General features: G+C 29.2%; 1 long non-coding RNA gene across 1 annotated transcript; it reads right to left on the reverse strand.

The window, feature by feature from the left end:
• Positions 1-2302: 2302 nt before the first annotated feature.
• On the reverse strand, positions 2303-5269 carry LOC132255209 (uncharacterized). Its single transcript, XR_009467865.1, has 2 exons — positions 5067-5269; positions 2303-2572 (listed from the first exon to the last, which is right to left on the reverse strand). It is a non-coding gene; the product is annotated as an uncharacterized LOC132255209 (long non-coding RNA).
• Positions 5270-7213: the final 1944 nt, after the last annotated feature.

Consider the following 7213-nt stretch of genomic DNA (forward strand, 5'->3'; position numbering starts at 1 on the left):
CATTCATTTTCTCCAATTACACTAAATATCCAATTAGGAAATAGATATTTTTTGAAATATTCAAAGTAGATAATTTATTCATCAGATAAATTACTAATGATTTTAAAATGCTCTTATTTATCTTAAAAGATTATGTGGGAAAGGCCTTAGCAAGCCCACAACCTCCATTGTCAAGTTCATTTTGATTTGAGTTCATCACCATCCCACTAATAGGTTAGGTCCTCTAGGAATCAAGGGATATGGACTCTCTAGTATGACGATACTAGACATATTTGTAGTAGGAGCAACCACCCCACTGGTGGGGTTCCTTACTCGGTGACATTGATAGTTCAAGGACAATGGTTATACACTTATCATTGGATATGAAATGGTTGAATCACCCACTGTGGTCTCACTTACATAGTCCATAGGCCAAATAAAAGGTATGTTGATCTTGCCTTTAGATACCTTTCATAGTTAAGTTAGGGAAATCAATTTGAGTGGGTCTCTAACTAGTAATAAAGTCATGACCTGCCCATCATAGGCTTGATTTTTATGATACTAGGATATCTTGCAAAAGGATATGTAGTTTGAGAGCACTACATTTTTGCTAAATTAATTACCAAATGTCTTGAATGCTCAATTATGTCAAATGCTTGGTTATATTCTTTGTTACATATATGATGTTCGTTTTATTATCACTCTTTTTCTCACAATAGACCAAGCCCAACTAATCAATTGAACTAATTTTATTTTGGATATAGTAACTAATTGCATAGAAACTAGGTTAGGAAGAGCTAGCTATTCCTTATAAACTAAGCTAGCAAAAGGAAAGAATGGTATATGAAGGTGGTATTAGATGGATCAGAAAACCAAGTGTCTAATACTTGAATCTTTGGATCATGTGTTGCAATAGAAACACATGCTTATTACTAGAGACTTTGATAGTCTCTTCCCAATTTGCAATGATTATTTGGTGATAAGGGTAGGTTAGCTTTGACAAAATACTTTTAAGATTGTTATGAACATTGATATTCATATGACCTTTGAGACCTTGTCATTTTTCTTCGAGTTGGCTAAGGGGATTCTCAAAGATTATAGGATGTTCATATGGAATTCAAGGGTTCTTCAGGTTCTTCAACCAAGAAGAAGAACAACAACACTAAATAAGGAAAGTTCTGGAGAAGGAATAAAAGAGCAAACTCAGGGGCAAGTGATTCTTTTGTGACTTTTTAGGACACTAGAAAAGGAATGTCTAGTTTACCTAAAGAAAAATGGAAAGTATACATCATTTTCTAGTTATTGAATATTTATTGGTGGGTTTCACCATTTATGGTGGATAAGTTCCAAGACCATTGAATGTAAGTCCTTATAGGATATTCAACAAAAGTGAGAAGGTTAAATGATGGGATTATACTTACCTTAGCTTCAAATGCAAGGTTAGTGGGAGGTTATACACTTTTAGTGATTATTACTCTAGGTTTGGATATGTACATAGGAAATTCGATGCCTTGGATACATTCATTGAATTTAAGGCGGGGTCAAATAACTTATTGGGTATGCATACCAACTCACTTTGATTAGATCAAGGTGATATGTCTTGTAGCTTTGATTATTTTCATTGGAACATGAGATTATTCCCAATTTTATGCACCAAGGTCTCAATTACAAAATGTAGAGGTGGAAAGAAGATATCAAACTTAGATGGACATAGTGAAATCACGGATAGGTTTCTCATCTTATCCTTATTTTTTTTGGGGATATGTCTTATAGACTATCACTACAAGGAAAAAGATATATGGTGACATTTATAATAAGTCACTATAAACATAGGGTGTCACTACAACATAGCGTCACCTTATCCACTGACACCATAGAGGGTATCAATTGGTGACGTATTTGGAAGCGACACCAAAGCAAATAAATGGTGACACATTCAGAAGAGACACCATATATTTTTAGTGATGCTTAATTTGATATAGAGTTGTATGAGATATATAAGGTGTCATATTAAATGCATCATCTTTGAGTTATGGTGTCACGTTAAATGTATCACCTTTAATTTATGGTGTCACATCATTGTAAATGATTATGGAAGATATGGTTGTTTTTTGTTGATTAGTTTGTAGATTTTTGTAATGCTTATTAATCAATAAGACTAACCTGTGTAAATTGTCCATAAATATAATAATCATATTACATTTAACTTATATTTTCATAATGCTTATGAATTAATTTGTAACATATTACATCATCCAATAATATTTGTATGTCAAATGTTCACAAAATGATAGTACATCAAACACATCAAACCCACCAAAACTAAAAAAGAAAAGTGAATACACATTAAAACATGATTTAGAAATGTTAAGCTTCCCAACATTCATGTATACTTTCATTTCATATGCATAAAACCGGCTAACCATAAAATGACACAAGAGTTGCATCCAAAAACCCAAAATTCTCAATTCCAAATAAAGTAACATTTATGTCCTATAATGTATGACATAAGAGTCATATCTAAAAACCTAAATCTTGTTGCCTCTTTCTCCTTTCTTTTTATTCTTCATATTGTCCTCCCAAGAGTGTATACCTGCATTTCATAGTTTAATGAGTTTTAGAGTTCTTATTGAAAATAAAAATGTGATGTTATAAACAATAAACAAATCTAAGTACTAATGTTTTCTTTTTCTTTTTTCTTTTTCTCATTTTGGTATAAAAATAGTTCGTAAAGAATAAGTAATGTTATACAATATCAATGGAAAATTCAATCATATAACAACTAAGGGACTTACCATGAATGATCACGATACATCAATATGATTCATGATTAGTTATAACACAAAAGTAATCTATTTTTCTCTAATTTCATCAAATTCTACTTGAGAATATGTTTTATTTGTCATCAAACTGAAATCAAATGAGAATAACATTAATATCACAATAATTGAAAGTATGAAATTATGTACAATTCATTAAACGAGTAAAACCTTTGATGCAATAACTGTAAAATCAACAATTATTTCTTTAATGAATCTCATAACAAAGTAGTCATATTTGAACTCAGTATTATTTTTTTACTATTAAATTATTTTTAAACAAAATAACAATTATTAATATATTGGTTCATTTTTAAATACTTTCATAAGAATATATTTTAACTACAAATTATTTTAATTTATCAAAAGATTTTTAGGAAATGAGCTATTATCCATTTATTATTTTCTTATTTTTCAAAAAACATTTTCAGTCATTTCATACACGGTGTCAACTACTAAAATTATTGTTTTTATAGAATAAACAAAGAAGCATAAGCATACACTTCTCCTCCACTCACTAAGTCAACTATTACAATCACCATAATATTTTATTCACCTACCAATATCTCATTCCATTTAGATAACTCTCTCAACAAAATCATTTCTACAATACTTTTTACTTTCCTATGATATTGAACATTTTATTCCATTTAGGTGACTCTCAACACAAAGAAAAGTAGGAATGTCTTCTTAGGTTAACTAAACAAAGACTTTTTTTTTTTACTTTACAATATGTATAAAAAAAAACAATTATTTATTACAAGGAATGTGGTAGAAAGGTCATTTCATTTTTAAAGAATTTTTTAGAATTTCTTAAACATTTACAAAAAATAGAATCTAACAATTTTATTTCTAAAAAAATTGATCAATTCAAAAAAGAAAGAAGAATGTTATTTTTAAAGAAAAGTTAATAAACCACTTTATTCTTGAATTATCTAAACAAAACTTACTAAAAAATATTTTATCCCAAATTTATTTTCAAAACTTTCTTATTGAAAACTATCTCATATATAAATTATTTTATTATATAGAGAAATTCTTATTTTATTCTTTTTTTAGAGAAAAATTCACTTGTTTATTAAATATCAAAGAAGTCTATTTTTATGTCTATTATATATATATATAAATTCTCTTATTTTCATACAAGAAATTTCCATTTATGCCTAAAATACTTTTAGAAAAATCATTGCCAACAAAATTTTATTTTTAAAATTATTTTCAACATTCTTATTTAAAAAAAAATTATCATTGGATTATTTTCAAAAAGGACAGTCCTAAAAAAATTAACCATTTATAACCCAATTTAAACTCAAAAATTATCCCCAATATTATTTTATATTCCTAAATTATTTTCAAACAAAATAACAATTATTAATATTTTGATTCATTTTTAAATACTTTCACAAAAATATATTTTAACCACATATTATTTTAATTTATCAAAATATTTTTAGGAAATGAGTTATTTTCCATTTATTACTATCCTATTTTTCAAAACATATTTTCAGGCATTTCATTCACATTTTAAAATTTCAAATACTAAAATTATTGTTTTTATAAAACAACAAAGCATGTAAATTTCAACTACTAAAATTATTGTTTTTATAGAATAAACAAAGCAACATACACTTATCTTCCATTTACTAATTCAACTATTACAATCACCCCAATATTTTGTTCACCTACCAATAATTCATTCCATGTAGGTGACTCTAAAAAAAAAAAGTCATATTTATAATACCCTTTACGACTCTGATACCCAATATTCTATTCTATTTAGGTGACTCAATACAAAGAAAGTGGGAATGTTTTCTTAGGTTAACCAAAGAAAACCCTAAATAACTTAAGTGCTTTTGGATTAATTGAGTATCATCTTGTAGTAGATGTCAATCTCTATTGTTAGACTTCACCAAAAAGCTCCTAGCACGGTGGAAAAAAGTATCAAATATAGTCAAGTCTTCAATAAAATACTATTTCATGCGAAAAATTACTACAAACTAGTGTATCTCTCATTCTCAATTAGACAAAATTTTTAAAAATAATTCATTTTTCTTGTTTTCATTTGTTTTAGGGCTTATTAGCAATGAAACAAAAAATATGTTAGAATGTTAAACCTAGTTTTTACTTCCCTGGAACTCGATAAAAAACACCATTTACAAAACCCACATCATAGATATACTAAATCAAGAGATATAAAAAAATTATACTAACAAAGTTTTTTGCATTAATAAAAAAAATGAAGATGGTAGATAAGAGATTTTGACTTACCCGAGATTTTACGAAGCAAAGAATATCAATTATGGGTGTGCCGACCATGGGTGTGAGAAGAAGGAGAAGAAAATGATGGTTAGGGTTAAGCAATAAGATTTTTTATATTAGTTAATGTATATATGGAAACAATGGACTTTTCATAAATTGTTCCTACTCACTATTTTTAAAAAGGGCCCATTAAGTTATAAAATTTAAAACTTTTTATTTCATATGGTGTCACTTCCAAAAAATGACATCATAAATCTGAAATTAGCATCATCTAACTATCCTAATTGAAGATTTTTTATATGATGTGTCACCTTTATAAATTTTAAGTTCAATGGTGTCATTATTTTAAATGCGACACCATAAATAGTGACATCATATATTATTTTTGTAGTAGTGTATGTAATACATTTTTTTTTCTTAAGAGGTATATCAGTATAGAAGATATCGTATAGTGAGGATCATTAGAAGATATTTATTGATACAAATGTTAGATTTTTTATGAAGACTGTATGACAAGGAATAAGGCAAAGAATGATCCGAATTGGAGGATATATTAGAAGATAGTCTCATATTGCATAGTATGGATCCAGAGGGTTAAAGACATACCATTCCTATGATTTCAAGTACACTAGTGCCTCATCATAGGGAGAGGTTTACATCCCACAGATTATGATGAAGTGATGAGCAGTGTTTGTGCTCACTTAAGGCAAAAAGCTATGAAGAAGTAGTTAGAATCTTTGTATTCTAACATATTTTGCATTCCTGTAGAAGCACCTAAAGGGATAAAACTCATAGGTGTAAGAGGAACACATGAGTAGACGGAAAACTTTAGTTTTATATGGCTACGTTTGTAGCTAAAGGTTATAGTTTGAAACTTTGTTTCAACTATGGAAAACCTTTTCAATGGTGGTCATACTCAAATCCATCATATTAATCCTATCTATTATAGTGTGTCTCATTTATGAGATATGACAGGCAAACATTTTCATACCAAAGGGCCTTGTGTGTACAAAAAGGCATAGGAAAGCGTGGTGGTGCTCTAAAATCTTGTAAATAGATAAAAATCTACTCATTAGATACGGTGTGGGGATATTGTCATCCGTTAAGATTTAGGTGTTTACTCAATTCTAGATAAAAAAATATAAAAGAAGGTGCAATATATTCTTGGGGTTAAGGTTTTTTAAGACTACAAGAATAAGAAACTTGCACCATGTCACCTACATTGATGACCATTTGGTCAAGTACATGATGCAAAACTCTAAGAAGGGTTTGTTACTCTTTAGACTTAGAGTTGTCCTTCTTAAGATCAATTTCCTTAGACATCTGTGGAGAGAGATCACATTAAGGCGGTATCCAATGCCTCTACAATGGATAGCCTTAAATATGTGATGTTATGTGCTAGATCAGATATTTTCTTTGTTGTAAGAATAATGAGTGAATATTAGTCCATTTCCTTATTAGAGCTTTGGGTCAATGTCAAACATATACTCTAGTATATTTGGAGAATGAAGGATTATATGTTTGTGAGTCTTTTTTATGAGTTGGTACTATTTTGTACTAGGAAATTGGACTTTCAGTCTGATGAGGACTTCACAGGTCTACCTATGAGTATGTGTACACTCTAAGTGGTTTTTGTTGCTTCTATAGTAATAAAGGAAGTCTTTTGGCTTATGGGTAGTTCCCTTGTCTATATCATCTAAGATCCTTTTATGTGATAATAGTGAGATGGTGGCATGGTCTAAAGAACAAAAGTACCACTAAAAGAGGAAATTCATAAAGAGGAAGTGTTACCTAATTATGAGATAGTACAAGGAGGTGATATGAATATGGAGTAGAATCTTTCTACAATACCTAGTTTGTTTTTTGGGCTAGTAGGAGTTTGTTAGGATTGAACCACTAAAAGCAAGATATGATGTAACAAAATTAAACTCAACTATTCCATTGCTATCCTTTTGGTGTATTGACATTGATTTAAGCATTGAACTCATGTCTCTTACATTATACATGACTTGAGTACATTAGAAGTTGCACAAAAGATACAAGTCATGGGTTCCTTGTAAGTAGGTAAGTTGTCCATAGTTGGTTCATGGATCTGGGCAATCCAATAGAGACTATAGTGCACCACCTCCTAGTTGGAGGAATGACTTATCTTGGTC

Source organism: Vitis vinifera, chromosome 15, assembly GCF_030704535.1.
Source record: "Vitis vinifera cultivar Pinot Noir 40024 chromosome 15, ASM3070453v1".
Taxonomy (NCBI): Eukaryota; Viridiplantae; Streptophyta; class Magnoliopsida; order Vitales; family Vitaceae; genus Vitis; species Vitis vinifera.